General features: G+C 50.2%; 1 protein-coding gene across 1 annotated transcript in view; it reads left to right on the top strand.

Annotated features, from left to right (window-relative positions):
• Positions 1-2,056: 2,056 nt before the first annotated feature.
• The window catches only part of SEMA5B (semaphorin 5B), a 116,585-nt gene continuing 94,698 nt past the window's right edge, over positions 2,057-23,943 (top strand). The window contains exon 1 of the mRNA XM_031680480.2: positions 2,057-2,330. The gene's annotated coding sequence lies outside the window, so the exon portion shown is untranslated. The remainder of the gene's footprint in view (positions 2,331-23,943) is intronic.

The following is a 23,943-nucleotide window of genomic DNA, read 5'->3' on the forward strand; positions in this document are numbered from 1 at the left end:
GGGGGGAGGAAGAGAATATGGTAAAGGATGGAGAAGATGTTTATTGCCTTTCAAGAGAGAGTTGCTCCCAACAGAACTACTAAGAAGGCACTTTGTCTACCCTCCCAACCAGACAAATGGGAAACTCTCCTGCTCATCCCTTTTCCCTGCAATAAATGGAATATTTTCATACTTTTGTGTTAATTAAAAGGTGTCTGTATTTTGCACACATTTATATTTCTGCAATAACAAAAACAGCCCCCACAGCTCTGTATGGAATGGGAATGGGGGTGAGGTGACAGCACTGAGCTGTGGAAGGGTCCCAGACTGGGGAGGCAGGAGACCTGCCCCCACCTCAGCCTGCAGCTCTGTTACAATTGCTTCTCCTCTAGATCTCGTTGTCCTTGTCTGTAAAATGATAGGTTTGGATTCGATGCCCTGCATTACCTTTTCTAACCTGGTTTTTATCTATAATTAAATGGATGGGCTACTAGATTGGTATGCCTGGACATACCCATTCTGGACATACCTTTTTTCCTCTTGTCTGCATCTCTATCCTCTTGTCCAGAGTGTCTTCCCTTTCCAAGTTCCTCTCCATTCTGCACATTATGAGTTTCAGCATTCCTGTCGCCCTAGAAATTATTTCTGAGACTGTGCACTGTTTCCCCTTTCAGCATCTCATAAACTCCCTTCTCGGATTCTTTCATTTTTTCTTTCCCGTCATCCTGGCCGCATTGCTTCTTACTTGGTTCAGTGGCGTGTGTGTGTACATGGGCAAGAGGGTGGTTCTCTGGGGCTCTTACTGTCTCCATTCCTCTGCTTTACTGGGATTTCCTTTACCTAGAATTTTGTTATGTAAAATGCTTCCAATTCTTCAATTTCTGGCATATTCTAAAAAGTCTTTTAATATTTTCCTTCTTCCAATTTATCTATTTTTATTTCACAGTTCTCTTTGGCTATCTCTTATAATCACATTTCTTCTGGTTTGATTTTTCAGGTCCTTTGTCTTTATCCTTCATTCTTCCGTTTTCTTTTCTTAGGTCACCTTTTTTTTTTTTTTTTTTAATACCTTTCTTTGTTCAGCAGAGGGCTCCCTTCCCGTCCCTCTTACAGCCCGGCAGATAGGATTCGAAGCTTGCCCCCTGTCTTTCCCTCTGGTTTTCTAGCGGTCAGAAACGCTAGATAATTAAACTTGTCAACAATTCAGCCTTGTTCGGTGTGGTCGCGCTAAACCTTCCCTCCTCAGCCGAGAGCACTCCGCCGCCTCCCGGGATCTCTAATCCCCTGGATGCCCTCCCGATGTTCCTGATGTTATCTTACTCACCATAGTCCCTACTCAAGTCGCTCGGCTCTGTAGCGTAGGTATCACCAAACCTAGTCTCCAGCTGAGGAAACTGAGGCTTGGAGAGGTTCACTCAAGGTCATGCAGCTTGTAAAATTAACCCTTATCCGGCCAATTCTGGCTTTCCAGTCCAGCCCAGCAGCCTCGCCTCACTCCCTTCGACTGCAATTTATACCAGATTTCCCCTGTTTTGTACGCGGTTCTTTCCCGCTTCAAATCCACAGGCAGGAAGATCCTCTCTAGCTAATGAGGCTGGGGAATTGGAGAGCCGAGGGGAAGGGAGGATTTCCTCAGGCCCCGAGGGTTGGAGTGGGCAGGGTTCTGGTGCGCCGACACCCCAGGGTGAGGTCGGGTTCGAGTCGGGGCTTATCGAGGACCGTAAGGCAGGATGTGGCCAAAGGTAACCTGGGTCTCGCTGCTCGAACGCCGACTGCGGAGCGGGACTTTGGCCCACCCTCCGGGTAAACACACTTGGCAGGCCGGAGCGGGAGTCGGGCCGAGCCCAGGGACGCGGAGGTGCAGGGCGCCCCCTCGCGCCCCTCCGCGCGCCACGGGGCTGGCGGGTGGCGCGCCCGCCGCGGCAGGTCCTCTCTAGCCCCCTCCTCCTTTTCGCTCCTGCTCCCCTCCCTCTGTCCCCTCGCTTCCAACTCCTCCCCCACCACCTCTCCCTCCCTTTGGCTCCCTCGGTCTCCTCCTCCCTGCTCTCACCCGCGCGCCGCGTCGGGAGCTAGTTAGAGCGCGGGGGCTGTCGCCTGAGCCTAGCTCCGTGGAGCCGTGCGGGTCGGCTGCGCGTCCGGCGGCTGCTGGCGGAACCCAGCGTGGCGGGCGCCGGAACGATTCGCGGCTGCACTGGAGCGCCGAGTGAGGGCCGGGGGCCGTTCCTGCGCGGCCGCCCCATTCCCAGACGGGCCGCCAGCCCTCCTGGTTCGCCTCCGCCGCCCCTCGCCGCCCCTCGCCGCCGGAAGCCAGAAGCCGCCTGGAGCTGGGCACCTGCGCACGCAGCCCGGAGGTGAGTCCCGGGAGCCCCGGACGCTTCCCCTGCGCGGGCTGGGGCCGCAAGTTGCAAACTTCAGCAACTCGGGTGGGAAGAAGGATTGGGGCCCGGGGGCGCTGGCAAGTTGGAACCAGGTGGCGGAGGCTGTGGGCGCAGGGGAAGAGGTCCCCGGGTTCCGCGCCACACGCTACCATCTCGGCTTGGGTGCCCTCCGTGCTGCCGCGTTCCCGCCGCCCGCTGGCTCTGGGTCCATGCTGCACGGGGCCCTGGCCCCGCTGCGGTCGGCGCGTCTGGGGGCCGGGGGCTGGGCCTAGAGGAGGGAACGGACGAAAGAAAGGCTGAGAGAGAGCGGGGCTGAGGCTCCGAGACTGGTGCCGAGATGGAGGCTCCGAGAGGGTGGACGAGTGAACCCGGTGGAGGGAGAGTGCGGGCGGCTAGGCGCGTGGGAACGCGTGGCCCGCCGGGAGTGTGAAATCTCTCGCTTGGGGGACGTCCCCGCTCCGCCGCCGCCAGCAGGGCCCCTGCTGGATTCTTCTCTGACCCCCTGCCCTGGCAGGGCCTCGCGGAGCCCAAACTCTGCCCCGCCAGGCCGTAGACGCCTAGACGCAGCGGTCCCAGAGCCCGGCGCTCCCGCCTGAGCAGGCGGAGAGGGGTGCGGCGGCGGGAACGAGGGACGCGATTTCCTGATTTATTTTTCTCATGGTAATTTGTCTTTGTGGTTGAGGCTGCCCATTCACTTTCCGCTCACGTCTTGCGGGAGATCCAGCTAGGAGGGAGGGAGCAGGGGGCGCTTGGGCACTGGGAGAGATGGAGACAGAAGAGGGGATGGGGACTCGAGCCGGGCGGGAGCCGAGAGGGAAGTGGGCGTAGGACCGGCCGAGGATGATGGCGAGGCTAGAGGGACTGGGCCGAGCGGAGCTCCGGGAGGCGGAGGGAGGACACAGCCGGCTCCTTTGCCTGCCGCAAACTTTAAACAACGAGGATGAGCCACCTGAAGCGCCCTTCTGGTCTCCTCTCCTCCCTGTGCTCGGTCCTTGGGTTCTTCCTCCCGCCTAGCCTCGCTGGGCTGCAGTGGGCGCCGAGTTTGGTTGGGAAGAGGTAACCTCCCGACTCTGCCCCCACCCCTGTGATCCTATCCAGGCTTTCCGCGGTGGGGATGAGAGCAGCCCGAGTGGGGAAGGGCTGCCCTTTCGGGATGCGCTCTTCCGGGCTGAGCCAAAGAAACTGGGATTGGGAGGTTGGAAGCTTGCCTGTGTCTAGACCCACCGCTATCCTACCTTCTCTGGCGAATCCAATCCCCTTCCACATTTCTCAGGCACCTCTGCTTCCCCTCCTATCCCCACCACTTTGGCGTCGTTGGGCTCTTTCTGCAGCAGCGCGTCTCTCCAGGCCCTCTCGGTCCTCCCCAACCCCACTTTCCCTCATCTTTTAGTCTATTCTCTTCCATTCCTTCGCTTCATTTACTCCCCCACCCCACCGTTCTTCTTGACATTCAAAAGAGGTCTCTCACCTTTTCAGAACCAGGATAGGTGACCTTGAGGAAGGGGAAGAGGGGAACCTGAGCCTGAGAACTGGACCTCACAACTAGGAAAAGGGGGGCAGATGAAGAAGCAGCTTGGAAAAACTCTCCAGAACCCTGCCCTAAATCTAGATTCCCAACCTCGAAGGAAGGAGGATAAAATATCAAAGAGACAGAGAGAGAATTTGCGCTCAGGCACCCATAGGGTGAGAGGAAGTCAAGCCAGGATCTTCCTTCTCCAGAGCTGACAAGAGCCAGCATTATCATCACTGTGGACATCAAACACTTTTAAAGCATCTACTGTGTGCAGTGTACCATGCTAGGTGCTGGTAGATGCAAAGACGTACAGGCATGAGTCCACACCCAGAGAGGCTGCTAAATTCACCAACTTGATCCTGAGACTCGTGTGTGTGTTTGGGCAGGAAAAACATGAATAGAAAAATGCAGGCAGTACAAGGCAGGGAGGGCTTGGTGCCAAAGGGTGACTTAGGACTTAGCATTGGACTGACTGAAGAGAACTTGAGGACTCAGGTGGGACTGAGAGCTGGGCTTGGGTCTCTGGCCCCCTGCACTAGCTGTCTGCATAGGGAGGGTGGGACAGAAAAAGGGAGGGGCTCCCTTTCTAATTCCCTAGAGCCCGGCCTCTCCGGCTGAGAAGCCAAGAGGTCCACCCTGACTCTGTGGATTGTCACCTCCCAGTTGGAATTAGAGGAATCTCAGGAGCTTTCTCTCTTGGGGTACCCTTCCCCACTTGTTTGAAAGCCCCTCTGTGAATTACTTCTTACTGAGACTCAAAGCTGGAAGAGGGCTTCAAGATTATCATGTCAGGGAAGTTACAAACTCAGATGCCTACAGAGGTCAGACAGGTAACAAATGCATTGATCAGGTATGGCAGGGGGCAGGCCCGAGGACAACTGGTTATTCCAAGTCAAACTGGCCAAATAAAACAGTCCTAGCAAAGCCAGCATGTAGCCCTTGAGCAGTCTGATCCCCGGTCTCTGCAGCTCTAGAAACAATAATTTTAAGTGATCTCATCTCTGTGTGTACATGTTAGCTATCTGTTATCATGTCTCCCTGTACTTTGGGGATTGACTGGGACATCCCACAGCCTACTCCTACCTGTGACCTGCTGGGCCCCCAACACACCCTCACTCTCAAGGGCCCATTAGGATTCTGCTGTGGGATGAAGAGTCCTTGAGGTCAGAGAGGCATCTTATGTTATCAAATCTAGCACTTCACATTGATACAATGTTCCAGACTTAGAGCCAGGACTGGAGCTCAGGTCTTCTGCCCCTCTCCTCCTGCATCTCCCCTCCCTACCCAACCCAGTGGGTATAAACCAGTTTTATTTTTTACAAAAAAAAAGAAAAAAGTCCAACCAAGACTTTTTGCTTCCCCAAAGCCTTATGCAGGGGTTGGATGAGAAAAAACTGGGAGCTCACATAAGATGTTCAGGAACCCCAAGGAACATCCAGAAAAGCCTGATTCCTGATTGTCAAGGGGGCAGAGGGCCAGCAGACATTTATAGAGGATCAGCCTGGCAAGGCTGAAGATTGGTGGATGGAGTGTGTGCACTTGGGAAGAAGGTGCTGCCAGGTCCAATTCTTTTGAACATTGATCATGGCACTACTGTTCTTAATCACCCTCCTGTATCCCACAGGGAAAAACCAAGGAGATAGCAATTCAGATCAATACCATACAAACAATTCACTACTTTCATTGAGGATTGAGGTGGTAGAATGGATACAGAAGGCAAAGAACAAGGTCCCTGATTACAAGTGCATGTTACCTTGTGATATAGCCCTTAGGACCCAGGGCTGAGCTCCAATGCCCTGCCACCCACAACCACAGCACCTGGATGTTCCCCGTGGTTTTCAAGTGTTGGCTTTGTTACTGCCTGGATACAAGATCAATGAGACCAACAGTGACAGTAAACTCACCTGGTCATCATTTATCAAGCACCTGCTATGTGCTGGGTACTGTGCTAGAAGCTATGGGTGCAACAGTAGGCAAGACATGCCTCTGACTGATCTCCCTGGATGGATGTGAATGAGCATAACTAGAACACAGTTACTAGCATTGCCTCGACTTCTGTGATATAATTTACTGTTTGTTTTTTTTTCCCCTGTGGGTTTATCTGGGTGGCCTGATATCTAATAAGGAGTTGTCCAAAGGACTTGGCATCTAGGGTTTGGGCTGAGAAGGCTAGGCTTCCACCACCTTAGCTGTTCCCTTAGTGCTGGGTCCATCTCCATGCCTCTGATTCCTCACTTATCAAGTGGGACTAAGTGTGTACCTTGTACCTGTGAGGTGGACAGAGGCAAAGCCAGGTGCCTGAAATCTGAACTGTTGGAAGGGAGTATTGGTTATTTATACATCGGGGTCTGAACCCCAGTGGGTCTTGGGATCATCCTTTGCCTCATCCAGTCACCTTGATCACTAACAGTGACTGTGTGTGTGTGCGTGTGTGTGCGTGTGGGTGTGCATGCTGAAAATAGTTACCTCTAATAAATGAGTTTTCTTCACATTCAGATCTTTGCATTTGAATTTAGCCATCACTAATTTGGTTCTAAATTTATGACAAAGCTTAACTAACTTTTCTTAAATGTATGACCAGGGGCCAAAGCAAGTGGCTTGACTAACAGAGTTTCATTGAATAGGCTGAACTGAGGCCTTCTTTTACAGCTTGTGTGGGCACCATCTGGATTTCACTGGCATACTGCTATACTGTTGTGAACTTCCCTCTCTCTGACTTTTGGTGTGATGTCTGCCTTAGCTGAGGAGATGGCTTTCTGATGGATAATCTGGAAGGGGATCTTTGTGTATGCCATTCGCTGTCTCAGATGGAGGAATCTCCTCCAAGACTTTCTTTCCTAAAAAACTTCCCTTGTAACCAGCTTGAATGCTAGAAAGTACCAGCTGGGAGCAGAGTTCTGAAAGGGAAGGGGATGCCAGACTTCCTGTGGCTCTGTCGTGTCTGCTCCTCTTTCTCTGCTTTAGTGCTTTGCTTCAGTGAGCGTGAGAGATGAAAATCAAACCTTGCAGAATGCACTTAATCCTGACATACGTCAGGGGCTCACCAATGAGAAATGATGACACTTGGTACCTCCAGAGTGGGGGAAAAAAAAGATGGCTTCCAATCCAGTTTGCTCCTGGGCACAGTAGGGAAAGCAGGGACCTGGGAGGGATGGTGATTGGGCATAGGAGAATTTGACCTTGAGCACACTTCCCAGCAGTTGGACTTCACATCCTCCTCCACTCTGACTTGAAACAGGAGGACAAGGATTCCATTAGGCTTTCCCTGAGCACGTGAAAGCTTTAAAGGCAAAACTGTGTGCTGAGTCCCACCAAGACACTGCCCTCATTGATCTGTGTTTAATAAGGATGACTTAATCATACTTGCACCTGGAACTCATTTGAATTTGAAGCCTTCTCAATATTATCAGAATATCTTTGCACTTGAACCAAGACTGTCTCTGGCCTCTTGTGAGATAGGAAAGGCTGGTACTGGAGGATGGCTGGTGACCATCTGTTCTGCCATCCCCTGAGGATCAAATTAGAGGAGATAGGTTTAAATTCCCAAAGGAGGAGGCTGGGTTAGAAATGAGGGAGGCTTCTCCATCTTGAATAGAGATTACAGTTACTTCTTGATTTTCCAGGAGTGGTTAATTTCCTTTTTTGTGGATTACGTGTGGGGAATGTTTTGTCTCAGGCCGGCTTCTGGTTACATCCAGCATCTAGCTCCACTGTGGGAACCCATCTGATTGCCAGTATCTTCAGAAAGTGGATTGTCCTTTTAGTCTCCACCTGAGCCAAACATCATTTGGAAAGTAAATCTGCTGCATATTAGGTATATGTGTGTATGTAAATATACTCATATACATCCACGTATAAACATAAATGCAATGCATTATAAGGCTGTGTAACAGTTTGATCATTCAGTATTTTGAATGACCTGCGGCTCTGTTCTTCTGCCAGAGGTGAAATGAGGTTGCCCTGAGGGAGGTAGCTTCAGGGAAATGGCTGGTTGGGGAGCAACTTACATCCATCCTTACTTGCTAACCCCACTGATCCACCTGAGCCAAAAACTCCCTCCAAACTGCACTAGTCATTGTCTTGAGGCCCCCCAGGAGCCCTGCTTTAAGTACAAAAGAGCTGCAGTTGGTTCTCAATTATTCAGGGATGGGTGGATCCAGTGTGTAAAGCATCTGACTCCAGACTCTTCTTCCCCTTCTTTTGGTGCCTTAAGTAACTCTACGCCTGTAGTGAGAAGCTGGGGAGATCTTATCGTTTAATACAAACTTTTGTTTCTAGCAGCCTCTTCCTTCTGCTCCTCTTCCCTCAAGGCGCCAGGGGAAACTAGGAGCCTTCCGTGAGATCTCATCCACCCCGAAGCAGACTGCCTTCAAGGCTCACACATTGCTCTATTGGCCAGGGTGTGTTTCTGCCCAAAAGCAGGAGAGAGGAAAATACCACCAATTCTGGCTTCTGCAGGGTCAGATCCCTGTAGCTTTCCCAGGACCTTGGTTTTCTTCCTTTCTCCCTTTTGTAGAGCCACCTGCACTTGAAGTTTATGGAGTCAGCTGGTAACCCGGGGCCCCATCAAGAATCTGCACGAAGAGCAGTGTCCTTATGGCAAAAGCTCCCAAACAGGCCAGCTCAAAGGAACAGTTCTGTGAATGTCCCCAAGACCAAGGGTCATTTTCCTGCATAGACCAGATGCCCTGGGGCCATCTGCTTCCTTTTAGCATCTCTTTAGCTTCCAGAGTGAGTCTCTCTTCATATGCTGGGCTCAGTCTAGAGAGCAAGGCTGAAGTGACCTCTGTGTACAGGCAACAGTAGCTTGGTCCCACTCAACACTAATTCACTGGTTCCTATTAGAATCATCTGGAGCACTTTGAAGACATATAGATGGCCAGCCTCATCCTAGACCTTAATTGAGTCAGAATTCCTGAGGCTGGAGCCTGGGATTGGTTTTTTTTTTAGCTCCTAATATGCAGCCATGGTTGACAGCCACTGACCTAAATCTTTCCTAGGTTCCACCTGGCCTCATGCCAATGGCGTGCAGGATCTCTTTGGCCTCAGCCCTTCAAAACAGCCAGGTCCTTTCTAGTAGGCATCAGCTAGAGCTCCTGGCGTTCGGATCATAGCTACTGTTTGTGTCCCTGTGTTCTGAATTTAATGACTTTCTATTATAAGCTGATTGTGGGAGCTCCCTTGTGTAACTTCTTTGTGATCATTTTTTTTCTTAAGCAGCATTTATAAAAGTAATGCATATTCATTCAACAGTTTTACGTATTTCTTTCTAGATACATGTGTAACAAGATTGTGATTGTACTGTCTGTGTTGTTTTGTAACCAGCCCTTTTCATTTAATAACATATTGTGATAATTTCCCCATGTCTCAAGCATTTTTCTAAAATGGGCTTTTTAGTGGCTGCCCGGTATTCCATCACATGGATGTATCATAATTTATTTAATGAATCTCCTGTGGGTTGGCCATGTAGGTTGTAAATCATTTTTTACTGTTATAAATAATGCTGCAATGGACATCCTTGTATATAAATCTTTGTGCCTATTGATGATTATTTCCTCAGAACAGTTTTCTGGAAGTGGAAAATGTATGCTTCTTTTTAACATGGGTCATTTAGACAACTTTTGACTGACTTCCTAGAGCAAGAAAAAATTGTCATATTCAGAACTAGAAAAGCAGACTATTTTTACTGAACTTCTCTGAGGCGTCAAGCTGGCTGCTTTGCCCTTACCTGAGCTGAAGGTCAGAATCCTTGACCTAGCTTTGTGCCTGGGTTTCACCTCCAGGTCAGTTCCACAAATTGCTGCCTCACCTTTCAGGTGAGTTCCAAGCCTCTGCTGCCCCTAACCCACAGCATCTTCTTCTTTCACCTCTTTAGCCTTTTCCTCTTCACACCTCCAGCTCTGGAACTATCAGCATTCAGCACTGCCTTCAAGCTATTGTCCCATAACAACTATTATTTACTGAGCTATTACTATGTACCCGACAGTCTGCTAAACTTTATATATGCCTTGTCTCTTTTAATCCTCATGTACCTTATATGCACATGTTATTTTTGTCTCCACTTTCTGTATGGGGAAACTGAAACCTTGAGAGAGAAAACAGTTTGCCCAAGGTCACACAGCTAATGAGTAGTAGAGGTGGGATTTAAACCCAGACTGACTTCAGAGTCTACAAACTTAACCACAACGTATACTTTTCTCCATTCTTGGCTTATGGTGTCAATAAGTTGTTCCCAAATTCTCCACCAGTATCCCGTGGACATATACTGTGGCTTTCTTGTTGGCAGAAGCAGAGGCAGCAGAAGGGCGGTTCTCACATACAAATGCAGAAGAGTGGGGATGCTATTCACCAAAGCTCCCTTTTCCTTTTGATTTCCTTGATTCTGTCCTCACTTCTTTCTCCAGACACCCAACTCCAGAACACATTTCATGCCTCCTCACTGACCAGCTGCAAAGATCCCAGCATGCCTTGCAGCTGAGCAGGTCCAAGTTATGACATATCCCTATTATAGCTTCCCCACCCAGTCAGAAGAATTTGGATGCTGCTTTCCCAGTGTGGCTTATAAAGCTGTCAGGGAGGCATGCAATAGTAATGATGATGGGGGACAGGCAGCCTGACTTCTGTTGGATGTCAAATACTGCTTAAAGTAGAGAATGGGATACATTTTTGCATTCTTGCCTCTGTAACATAGTCATTACCCAGAAGGCAGAGAAATGGCGACCCAAACTGTCCTTCTGATTTGATTCTGACCATGACCAAGAACTGGGTGTGATGTGACAGTGCTTGGATGAGAGACACCATTTCAGCCTGGTGTTAATGATGGCCAAAGAAAGAAATGACATGGCCACAGGCCTCCCCTAGTCTTTAAGAAGTCTGATTTGGGGATGTATGATCGTATAATTAGGGATTCCAAAAGGGAAGATGGTCTGTGGCAGGTGAAATTCTGAAAAATGAAGCTTCACATTTTTATCCATGACTTAGATGAAACTGGAGTAAACGAGCTTATCAAATTTGTTGATGACAAGGCTGTGATGGGCAGCTCCTATAAAAGACAGAATAAATACTCCAAATGATCTCAACAGACTGGAATGCTGGGTTTAAACCAACAAGATGAAATTTAACAGGGGCAGATGGAAAGTCGTGTTTAGATCGCAGAAATTAATTACTCAAGTTCATGAGGGGTCTGGGAGTGGGAGAAGACTTGATTTGGCTGCAGATCCTGAGAGAAACATCCGACGGGTTTAATTGTACACAGGCTTCATAGGAGCTGACAGGGTGATGGGGTTGCTCGAAACAATACCATCTTAAATGGCATTAAGAGGCAGGGTCCAAATTGGGTCCTCCCTGGTCATTATGTCCTCATTTCTGGACATGGATTTTAGAGGGAACCCTGACCAACTCAAGCATGATCACTGGAGGCCACCCAGTGTCAGGAGGGGGTTGGGAAATCCGGCCACAAAAGGCTTAGTGAAGGGAGCCCGTCTGTTTAGAGAGGGAGAAATTCCCCAGGGGTCATGTGGGTTACTGCAGAAGAAACAGGACTTCCTATAGAAGAGAACACAGTTCATCAGCCTGAAAGAACTAGAAGACTCCAGAGTGGAAAGTACAGGAAGCTGGATTTTTCACAATCTGCATCTTCCCAACGAGATGGGTTCCAGTCAAACAGCACCAGCTGGCAGTCCTGCTGCCTGGGACGCTATTGGGAAACTCCTGCCCCAGAGACAAACGACTGAACTGGCAGTGTACCTCTATCTCTATGTGGCTCTGAGGCTGGAGGACGCCCGCTTCCTTTCCTGAATGCTGCAGAGCAGTGCTTCTCAAAGTGAAAATCACCTCGAGCAGCAGAATCAGCCCCACCAGGAACCTGTTAGAAATGCAGCCATTCTTGGGCGGAACCCCAGACCTGCTAATTCGGCATCTCCCTGGTAGGGCCCAGCAGCCTGCTCTTTAACAAGCTCTCCAGGCTGTTCTGATGCATGCTGAAGTTTGCGACAGTGCTTTAGACCATCCTGGATTGTTCTTTCTGTTGCTGGATGCTTGTGGTACTCCTACAACCCACAGCCTTCAGCTGCGGAAGCAGTGTAGAACCTTGGAAGGAGGTTAAGGCTAAGACAGACTAGGGTTCAAACCCAGCTTGAGTGGCTTTTGGTTGTGGGTTTTATATAAGTTCCTTTCCCACTCCAAGCCTCCTTTTCACAGTGTAGAATGAGGGAGGGCTAGTTTAAAGAAGGATTAAAGAAGTAGCATAGCTCTGCTTTAACAGCCTAGCAGCTACAGATGCTCACTGTTAGTACCAGGTCATCCTGGGAGGGGTCTTATCAGCATTGGAGTTGCCTTTCCTATAGAAGCCTGTCTTCCCAGTGAGCTTCCCCTAGCCTCTCAAAGAGAAGCCTGGGTGTGGGCTCCTCTGTGTCCCCTCACAGCGCCCACCGGCATGGCACTCTCTCAGTTAACTCTTGGGCCACTTTCCTTCCCACCCCGATCCAAGACCCCCATCTTTGGGAGCACGTGCGGGTACATACTTCGAGTGGACTTGCGTCTTGCCAAACCTGATCTTCTGAGGTCTGTGAGTCTAGACCACCTGCCCTCAGCGTGCACTTTTACCTGTTAAAGCCACCAATGAAAGATCTTGGAGCCAAAACATCTCACGGTAGCCTCTAACTTTAAATAGGCAAGAAGCCTGGGTTGCTGGCGTCAGCCAGGTGAGGAATTCAAGTGGGCCCTTCTTGGAGCTGGAAGTTGCTGGAGTCACCTCCACAAGTCCCTTTTGAGTGACCAGCAGTGGTGTCTTCAGTTCCTCAGAGGCAGAGCTCTTCTCCCCACAAGGTAGCCCGTTTGATTTTTGGTCAACAAGTCTGACAGAGAATCCTATTTCTCTGAAGTCTGCGTCTCTCCCCATGGGCTCCATCTCTTCCCCACACGGCTGTTCTGGGCAAACCCAGCCACTTCCATGCCACAGCTTTTCAAACACTGGAGACCTGTTGCCTTTCCCCTCTCCTCCACTTCCATTAGTCCTCTGCTTGTCTTCATCTCTGGTAACAGGACTCGGAACATCCTCCCACTTGTCTTAAGTTGAGGTCACCAAAAGCAAACCTGGTCCTCTGGGTGAGTCCTGGCCAGCACAGCCTTGTGAGTCCAGGTACCACCCCTTCTATTAATGGAACCTGCCTGTTTTCAGCAGCCACATGGCCCTGCTGACTTTTACTGAACTTACAGCCAATCAATACCCCCTGGACTCTTTACCATAACCTGGGATCTGAGGGACCAACCAAACCAGCCCCATCTCCTGATTTTGTCTTTGTGCTTGCATTCATATAGCTAGGGCTGCCATGACAAAGCACTACAAACTGGGCGGCTTAAACAACGGAAGTGTATTTATTGTTGCATAGTCCTGGAGACCAGAAGTCTGAGATCAAGGTGTTGGCAGGGCTGGTTCCTTCTGAGGGATATGAGGGAAAACCTGTTCCATGGCTCTCTCCTAGCTTCTGGTGCTTTCCTGGTAGTCTTTGGTATTCCTTAGTTTATAGAAGCATCACCCTAATTTCTACCTTCATCTTTGCATGGTCTTCTTCCTGTGTGCCCGTCTCAGTTTTCCCTTTTGTGAGGACACCAGTCATATTGGAGTAGGGGCCCTCCCTAACCCAGTATGACCTCGTCTTAACTAATTACATCTGCAGCAGCCCTATTTCCAAATAAGCTCACATTCTGAAGTACTGGAGGTTAAAACTTGAACATACGAGATGGGGGAGTTGAACATATGGGGGACATAGTCCAACCCACAACAGTGCTGTAGCTTTTTCGGTCTTATGTTTGGGACTCTACATTTTCCCCTAATTTATTTTATGTTGTCTGAGTTCAGTCCACCTCTCTAGCTGATTAAGATATTTTGGATTCTGACATCCAGTATATCTGCCATTGCTCCCAGCTTCAAATGCTTCCAGTATATGATCCAAGAAATTGATAAGCTGTGGGACAGGACAGAGCCCTGCAGCATGCACCTGCACTCATCCCTCCAAGGGGCCTCGATCCCTTGGTGAGTACCCGTGGGTATTTGTGACTGTGCAACCAACTACATACCCCACTAATATTGCCACTTTTTGCTTGTTTCCAACAATTTCATGAAGAGCTTGTCACATATTTTCAAGATTAGCTTGAAATGGTGTGAACCCCATTTCCCTGGTCTACCAGCCTGCTGGCCCCCTGTCAGTGGAGGAGCTGAGCTCTGCCTGACAGGACTGACAGGACTTCCCCACCGAACACACACTGTCCATGGGCTCCACTGCCTTTCCCAAGTGCCTACCCCACTGATTGTATCATCTCTACATGAATTTCCTTAAGCGGTACATCGACTTTCCCTCTCTGTAGTTTGCAAAACCCACCTCAGGCCCCTTTCTGGAAACGAGCCCCTGTAGCGCCTGCCAGGATGCTGTCAGAGTTGCCGCGCCACCCCCACAGCTGCTCCGGGCCCCATTCGCAGGTTCCCTGGGATGCGCGCCTGGGCCAAGGGGCTTGAACTCATTCGGAGCAGCTGGAGCTTTTGCAGTCCTTTCACCAGCCTCGCCTGGGGCCTCCTGTGCCTGAGGCGTCTCTCACTCTTTCCTTCATGGAATCCCACACCCTGAGGGAGACAACTGGGAAGACAGGATCTGAAGACAGAGCTGCCAGCCGCCAGAGAAGTCCCCAAATCTGGACCCCATGTGGGTTCCTGTGCAGCATTGTTCCCCCTTCCAGCTCCCCTTCTCCACATTTCTCCCCCTTCCAAAGTCTCAACTCTCTTCTTTCTATTGCTCTGTGGCTCCCTGAGAGTAAGTGCATGGGCGGAGGTGAGGTGTGACCAAGAGGCTGGCTGGCTGGTGGGGGAGGAGTGCTGGGTGCTGAGGGCCTCGGAGGAGGCTGACATGGAAGGCAGGCTGGAGCCACGCAGACCTGGGTTTGAATTCCGGCTCTCCCATTCACTTGTAGGGTGACTCTGGGCTCTGGGAAAGTATTTCTCCTCTCTGAGGCTCAGTTTCCTCATCTGTAGAATGGCTATCACTCCTACTTCAGAGCGTGGTCACGGGGATTGAATTAAATGAGTTCCTTTTAGTAAAGCAGGTCACCTGGAAAAGTACCTGGGGCCTGAAGGACCAACCAAACAGGTCCTTCTGCAGAGGGTACTGGCCAGTGGAGCCTGATGTGGAGGGTGGGGAGGAGGTGGGGTCACAGCCTGGGCCCCACCCATGGGGATGGGGGCCAGGATGCAGTGAGGCCATTGGAATGGGGTAGACAGAGTGAGTGAGAGAAATGGGGGAGGAAGAAGCCCCAGGACTGAGCAAGTTGCAGAAAAAGATGGAGGGCTGTGAGGATTTCCTAGTTTACTTTGAGCTTATGCTGTGCCAGACCACTTAAAACGTTCTTTTATGTAGTTTAGCTCATGAAAGCCCAAAGATGGCTTTAGTACCCCCGTTTATGGATGGGCGGACTGAAACATGGAGACATTAGGTAGCTAGTAAGCCCATCTCTGGGCTTCCAACCCAGGTGGGCCGCTGTCTCCCAGCTCACGCTCTCCACCGCCTCACCCACATGCTTTTCTGCTCCTCCTTTCCCTTCATCCATCATGTCATCTCCATCCCCAGTTCCATCCTGCAGGATCCTCACAGCATCTAGTCCTCATGGTTGTGGGGTCGGGCTCAAGGCTCTGCCCCTCTCTAAGGGCACTTCTCAGGGCACCGTCCGTGAAGTCCTGGCTCATATCCTTGTCTGGTCTCCCCACTCCCATCATCAGTCTCCAAAAGGAAGGATTTAAGTTAGAATCGGGGAAAGCATCCTGAGTATGAATAGCAGGAGAAGTTAAAACAGCTGATCTCTGGCAACTCTGGCAGGACCTCACTGGAGATCTTTAGGGATGGGTGGAGGAGTAGAGGAGGAAGAGGATGGGGGGGTGTGGCTGCTCTGTCCTGGACCTCTGAGACCCGTGGCTCCAGATGCAGGATGGCCGGCAGCGAGGTGCTCCTCTTGGCCAGTTGGCTGCAGCTCCTCATTAACCCATGGCTTTAATTACTCTTCACAGCCTGGTCCTGCTGGGAGAGGGGGTTGCTCTGAGATTGTCCTACTGTGCTAAACGTCTGAAGCGGTTTCCATTTGAGAAACTCCCCTCCTTGAGAGGGCAGGACTGGGGAAGAGGCCTCCCCATAGGTCTGGGACCCCAGTGGGATAGGAACGGGTGGGGCATGGTTGTGGCTGTCCCCAGCTCTGTCCTGCCTGGTCACCTGCTGGGGGAAACCTTCCCGACTATGAATTAAGCCTCCTGCTGACAGTTTGGTGCTGTGACCTCATCCAGGGGCTCTGCCAGAGGGAAATGAAGAGTGGGCAGAAAGGCACACAGGACAGTAGGCACAGGTGGCCCTAGGGGTGGATGAATACCTCCAGCCCCAGGGATTAATTCTGGAGTGACCTACTTTGTATTCTCAAATACAGCTAACTTGTGTGAGGACCTGCTCTGAGCCAGTCTCTCATTTTAGTCCTCAGGGAGACCTTCAGGGAGAGATTAGCCCCCAATTTACACATGAGGAGAAGACCTGAAGAGGTTAAGAGACTTACCTAATATTGCACAACTATATGGAGGTGAGGTAACCCAGGCCGCGTGAACCCAAAGCAAGTGCTCTTTCCCCCTGACGTTGGGTTTCTCCCTATAGCCTGATACCTGCCTACAGGCTCCTGTAGACCAGAAGTTCCAGGGAAATGCATTTAGTGGCGGAGGGGAGGCCGGAGACCAGAGGGTTCAAGCATTTTGGGTTGGCAGTGTTTTCTGCTGGAATGCTCTTCGTAAGTGCTGTCTCTGCTGGGAGGCCCAGGGCTCTGGGCTTCTCCAGGTCATTCTGTGTCACGCAGAGGGGATGGGGAAGCTTTTATGGGAAGCTGTCCTACCGTTCCATAGCACAACCATGCTCTCCCTCGCTTCCTCCCCACTACTTTCCCCTCTCTCCTTCCCTCCCCAGCCCTGTACTGGTTCCCAGGCTCCCCTTCTCCTGTGACCTCCCTGGGGCAGCGGGCTTGGTATCCTCCTGAGCCCTCTAGTGACTGCTCCTGGCCTTGCACCTCTGTCAGGACCCTGTCCTGGGCACTTTCTGAGCCTCCAGGTTGGAACCTTGGGTCACAGGCTGTGTGTGCAGGTACTTATTGGGAGCAGGGTGGGGGGCTGTTAATTTCACAGAGATCCAAGGCAGTCTGCCACCCTACCAAGGACCCACTTCCCATCCCAGTCTGAATTCAGATTCCCACTGGTCCTGGGCAAAACTCCAGACTTCATCTCCTATTTTCCCGTGTGCACAGGGTGTCTGGGTAAATCAATGGCCAGGATGAGCCCCAGATGTCCCACAGTCCCCTGTGTTGGGCCCACACAACCCCTAGCTTGCTCATCTGTGACAAGGAGGCTGGACCAGGGTGACCAGGTCCTGGACACTCAATGTGCCTAGTGTTCTGCTCTCTAAACACCAGTCCCCTAATCCCCAAGGACCATTCCAACAGCTGTTCCCTCATGTTATGGATGGGGAAACTGAGGCTCTGATAATTAAGTAGCCAGCCCCAAGTCACACTTTATCTCATTAGCTCTCTCTGTTTCCTTGCAGCCCTGACAGGTGAGGGCTTGCAGGAGGAAGAGGCTCAGCAGCTCACCGGAGGGGCTTACTAACCCCCCTCCTTCTGTGCGTTCGACAATGGCCCTCGGGCCTGTGCACTTGAGAGTAGGCTCTCAGGACAGCTGGTCCATGTGAATCGTGACCCTGCCCCCATGTTCAAGGGAATCCCCTAACCTCAGTGACAGCCCCATGTCTGCACAGCCCAGACGTTCAGCCCAAATCTCACTGCATATTTGTCTTAGAGGTTTAAGGTGGTGAGGCTGGTGAGAGGATTTAGAGAAGCCCATGTCTCAGAAGCTCCGATAGAAATCAAACTCTATTTGCTGCAGGTCTCAGATTACTTTATCTGTGTTAAGGAGACCCGTTTCATGGGTCTGACCCAAGCTGGCATCCTTCATGAGTGTGTGAAGGTCGATGGGAGGGAGACTGGGTTTCAGACTGCAGGCTGCAGGTCCCCTCTTAGAGGCATCAGAGAAACCACTGTTTCTCCTGTTGGTCTTGCTCTGATGGACTATGCCAAAATTATTCCTGGTTCTAAATTGAAAACCTTGTGAAGTGTTTGCATTGTGAGTACGAGTGCTTGCAGTGAACTGGAGAATCCCAGGGCTTGGAAGGACCTGAGATGGCATGTAGTGCAGGCAGCGGGAGCTGGGGTGTGGGGGCTGTGGCAGTTCTGGAGTTTCGGCCACACCAGACGGGGAATTTGGCTTCTCGGCTGATCTAGCCCTCCTCCCTGAGTGATGATGGACATTGATGGAAGATGGGCTCCTCTGGGTGTGGGAAGGTCACAGTCATTCTCAGGTTTTGAAGAGATAAGCTTCTAGAGTTCTCATTATCTGGTAATAATATTTACACTTCAGAGTGAGAGAGGAGAAGCCAGGGTTATATGGCCTTGATCAGATGGGGATGCTGAGACGTAGGGAAATGGCAGCGTCTCTGTGCTACAGCTCCTACAGCCTCATCCCCCACGTGCCTGTCCACCTGCAGCAGGGTGAGCCCAGGTGGGCGGCAGCTGGCGTTGGGACCCAGGGTGGGGTCTGTGACACTGCCTGCTCAGTCCTCTGGTCTGCAATAGTTCTCACTGTAGTGCAGCACAGGGACCTTCTTTGAGTTCTCAGACTCAACTCCTTGACCTGCCCTGTCAGCCTCTCCAGTTCTTCCTCAGACTACGTGAATGTCCTACAGTGACAAATACTGGCTTGAGCGCCTTCCACGCATCAGGACTGTGCTGGATGCTGGAGCGATGGGGTGAGTAACACACTGCTCTTGCCTTCTGGGAGGTAACAGATCCTGGGAGAGGCAAGAAGCCCATTAGCCCCATCGTAGACTAGGAGCGCCCAGCATCGCCCACAGCCCTGCCTGCCACCCCTGCAGGGGTAATTCCCTCATCTTTATAGTCTCAGATAATTCATCTTTATTGCTTAGGGCTAAATGATGGTGATGATGCTATTGACAAAACCCATTTTTTCCAGGGAGTTTATTTTATTTTTTTTAAAAAAAATTTATATGATTTTTAAAGCTTACTTTCCATCTAGAGTTGTTACAAAATTTTGGCTATATGCCTCATGTTGCACATACATCCTTGACCATATCTTATACCCGATAGTTCCTCCCACTGCCCCATCCCTATATTGCCTCTCCCCTGCTGATAACCACTCGTTTGTTCTCTATGTTTCTGAGTCTGTTTCTTTTTTGTCATATCCACTAACTTGTTGTAATTTTTACATTCCACACTTAAGTGATACCGTACAGTATTTGTCTCTGTGTGATTAATTTCACTTAGCATAATGCCCTCCAAGTCCATCCATGCTGCTGCAAATGGCAAAATTTTGTTCTTTTTTATGGCTGAGTAGTATTCCATGTGTGTGTGTGTGTGTGTGTGTGTGTGTGTGTGTGTGTGTGTGACACATCTTCTTTATCCATTCAGCTGTGGATGGGCAGTTAGGTTGCTCTCATATATTGGCAATTGTAAATAATGCTGCTAGGGGGTACATTAGTGTTTTTGGTTTTTTTGGGTATATACCCAAGAGTGGAATCCCTGGATCATATGATAGTTCTATTTTTAGGTTTTGGGGAAACCTCCATGCTGTTTTCCACAGTGGCTGCACCAATTTACATTCCCACCAACAGCGTACGAGGGTTCCCTTTTCTCCATATCCTCACCAACATTTGTTATTTGTGTTCTTTTTGATGATGGCCATTCTGACAGGTATGATGTAATGTCTCATTGTGGTAACAAAACCCACTGTTGAACGGAGTGCTTCACAATTGTCAAAGAACATTCACATCCTTATTTTCTTCTCCCAGCATCTGCAGCTTCCTTTTACTGAACTCCCTGCCACTGTTCTACTTGCTTTTTGTCACATATAATTCTTATGCCAATAATAATTTTGAATTTGGTACTGAATTTTCTTACCCATTTTAAAGATGAAGAAATTGTCCAGAAAGAATGTGTCAAAGGCCACACATCTACTAAGAGGCAGCTTCACACACTTGTTTCCAATTCCAGACTCCATCACACTGCACGGCACCTGCTATCAGTGTGAGCATCCCGGGGACTCTGGCTGCCATGTGTTGGCCCTGAGCCCTGGACTTCTGGACTTGCTGAGGGCTCCCTGCCCCACATCCAGCAAAGCTAGCCACCTTGGGCACTTCCCCTACTGCTCCAGGGTAAGCCCTGCTTCTCCTCTCCAGGCATGTTTGGGCTTGAAGACACCCACCCAGAGTGCCCACTATCAGCAGGAGCAGCCTCTCTCTTCTCTGGACATCTGGGTGCTGTCCCTTCTCATCTCTTGGGCACACTGGGATGTTTTTAAAAAGGCAGAAATAGAACTCAGAAAGAATTTCAGATAGAGAGGGACAGGGTGCTTGTGGGCTCCAGGTCTGCAAATGTCTTGGTCTTCTCCAGCCTTGAGGTCAAAGTTACAGGGAAAGGAGCCCAAGCCACTCCCTTCTCACTCTGGGTTGTCCTGGTGGTGGGCCTGGCGGCCACTGGGAAAACTATGATTACCCGAAGATACTTGCTGTGCCAAGCTGTGCTGGGAAGACACAAATTGGAGCTGGTCGCTCTTCCCTGGGGCTCTGGCCCTTGTTTTCTTTTGTTGTGCCCATGTTGAAAGGGCGTGTATGGAGCAGCACTATTTACAGTAGCCAAGACATGGAAATAACCTAAGTGTCCATCAACAGATAACTAGATAAAGAAGATGTGGTATGTATATAAAATGGAATACTACTGAGCCATAAAAAGAATAAAATAATGTCATTTGCAGCAACATGGGTGGACTTGGAGATAAAATTCTAAGTGAAGTAAGTCAGAAAGAGGAAGAAAAATACTATATGATATCACTCATATGTGGAATCTAAAAAAAAAGGCACAGATGAACTTATGTACAAAACAGAAAGACTCACAGACATAGAAAAACTTATGGTTACCAGGGGGAAAGGCGGTGGGGAGGGATAAATTGGGAGTTCTAGATTTGCAGATACTAACTACTATATATAAAACAGATAAACAGGTTTCTTCTGTATAGCGCAGGGAACTGTATGCAATATCTTGCAGTAACCTATAATGAAAACATGTAAGAACAAATATATGTATGTATATATATGACTGAAACATCATGCTATACATCATAAATTGACCTAACATTGTAAACTGACTATACTTCAATTAAAAAAGGTAAACAACAACCAAAAAAAAAAAAAGAAAAAGAAAACAGGTGTATGGTTTCATGGTTTTCCTTCCAGGCCGCACACTAGAATCACCTGCGGGGACTTGTAAAACTCCTGAAGCCCAGAGCCACCATCAGAGGAGATTCCATCTGTCCATCTGTCCCGGTGGGGCCTGGGCATTGGTGTATCTTAGGGCCCCCAGTGACTCTCAGGGACAGCAGGGAGAGAGCGTGGGGCCACCTCGCTGCCTTGACCTTCAGCACTTGGTGCTGCCGGTACTGCTTTAGTGTTGCAATGTCTTCCTGCTCTCCCAGGGCAGGGAGAGAGCCGAGCTACCCCTTGTGTCCCTTTGCCCAGCCCAGTGCCTGACTCCCGGGCCTCAGTCAGTGTACGCTGAGTTGTTAATGAGGGAGCTCAAGTCAGAAAACATCCTGGTGTCCCCCTCCCTTTATCTCTCTTTCAAAGCATGGATGCTGCATGTTCTCAATAAAGGGCCCTTGATTTTGTATCTCCAGCGTGGGGTGAGGGGTAGGGTCCTGACCCCATGCAGGATTTCCAGGTCACTGGTGAGTCTCAGGGGCTGGAAACAGAGCAGGGACCTTGGGCAGGGTCCTTTGTGGAACAACTGTGGAGCTGCATTCTCTCTTTTCTCTGTCTCTATATCCCCCTTTCTCTCTCTCTCTCTCTTTCTCTCTCTCTCTCTCACACACACACACACACATACACATATGAATATAAATGTGAATGGAGGTGGTAGATCCCTAAATACAGGGGTGGGGTGGCGTGTGACTTGCAAGGGTGGAGGGAACAGACGTTGGGCTCTCTGTGCTGTTCATAGGACCCTCGTCCTGCAGGGAAGTGTGGATAACTGGAATCTGTAGTGACAACACAGACCCTTCCCTTAGTCCACAGTCGCGCTCCTTACAGGCACCCCCATGTGTGTTCCTCCCCTCGAGGAAGTGAGGAAATGGAAAAGAAAGTAGAAGTCTGTGAGCCAGCTTCCCACACTGGGACCCTCCTGGAGAGTGGAGGATGGAGTGTGGGTGCGTTGATAGGCGCCCGCATAGAAACTGTCTTTCATCTCAGGCTGAAATGCTGTGCCTTGATTTCCTGCCAGCCACTCTGTCCATAGAGTGATTGCCCTGCCACGGGCCCATGGGCCTGAGTCTCCTGCGGCCTCCTTGAAGACTGGGTGGCATTGATGCAGCAGGCAGCACTGGGAAGCTCGGGTTTCCTCTGCCCTGAGGCCCGAGCCACATCAAAGGTGCACCCGCAGTGGGGGCAGGGAGCTGCCCCGCAGGCCGCCCCCTCCCTGCACCCCCAGCCCTGGGCAGCTGCAGGCCCCTCACTGTGGCTCCTGAACCCGGGGCCCAGGAAGACCCCTGCCCTGTAGGTCTACATCCCACCTGCCGCTTGGATGGCCACGCCTCTTTCTCTGGTTTCCGATCAGGCCCCATTGGGCCCTTCTCCAAAAACCTGCAACCAGGTTGGCTGCTTCTCAGATTAGCTCTGCTGGTTTTCAAATGTGTAGTCTCTCCCTGCAGCCTCCGTGTGACCTCCTTGCCCGGTTCCCATCTGAACCTCCTATCCTCTGGTTGTGGCCGTCACTTTCCTGACAGGCTTTCTCCAAGGGCTTCTGCTGACTCAGTCCAGTGGCCAGCTCTGAGTGCTCAGCCCCCTGGGAACCCCCACATTTCTCAAACCCTCTCCTTCCCTGGCTTCCTCCTGGCCGGCCTGCACACCTGGTCCTCGTGCTCTGCTTCCCCTCAGCCCTCCTCCCTCCCATTCTGACCCCACCCACCCAGCGGAGCCAGGACAAGTCTGCCTGATGCACGTGGTCCTTCTCCTTTGCCCCGAGTGGTGGAGGACCAGAAATAATCCTTTAACAAATGCCCGCTGTGTGCCTGCAGGGGCTGAATGCTCTTCCAGGGCTTGGGAGGGGGAAGAATCGACAAGACCTGCCCCCATGGAGTTTATACTCTAAGTGGAGGAGGCAGAGAAAAACAGTGAACAGAGTACACCTTATAATGTGTGAGACGATGATACACATGTGACAGGATGTAATTTTAACTATTAGCACAACTGCAATTTGAATATATCCCAGAGCAGAACAATACATAATTTCTCATATATCCCTAATTTCACTTCAACAGTCATCAATATTTTACCCATCTTGTTTCATCTATTCTCCTCTCAACTTTTGTTTATCCTGGCATATTTTAAAATAAACCCGAAACATCTTGCAGTTTTATCTGTTGATACTTAAGTGTGCATCTCGACTGATTAAGATGTATTTACATTGTATATAAACAAGGTGCTGTTGTCACACCTAACGGAACGAACAGTGATTCTTCTGGACTGTTTAACTCTATTGTGGGTGGCAGTCTTGCCTCACCAGGTGTGGGAAGACCCTTGAAGGCAAGTATCATGTGATAAGAGAAAGCACCCAGAGCTTGGAAACAAGGCAAAAGGATGATCACGTGTCCTGGTGATCTCACACTGCAGCCTAACAGGTCCCCCCAAGGTTATTTAACTCTCTAGGGGGATGTACTTTTGCCTGACTTCCAATTTGTTAATGATTAAGGGCCAGACTTTATGACATTAGATGTTAAGATGTAGATTGATAACACAGATGTTTAACTGCTAGGGCCGCAAATGATTTCTGTCCAGTAGAGAAGGTAACTCCCAACGTCACGGTTTTGTTGCCCTGTAGGACATTAACCAGTTTTTTTCCCCCTTAACAAACTCGTTTCTGCATGCCTTTCCTGACTGATTATATAAACCC

This window comes from Vicugna pacos, chromosome 1, assembly GCF_048564905.1.
Source record: "Vicugna pacos chromosome 1, VicPac4, whole genome shotgun sequence".
NCBI classification, from domain to species: domain Eukaryota; kingdom Metazoa; phylum Chordata; class Mammalia; order Artiodactyla; family Camelidae; genus Vicugna; species Vicugna pacos.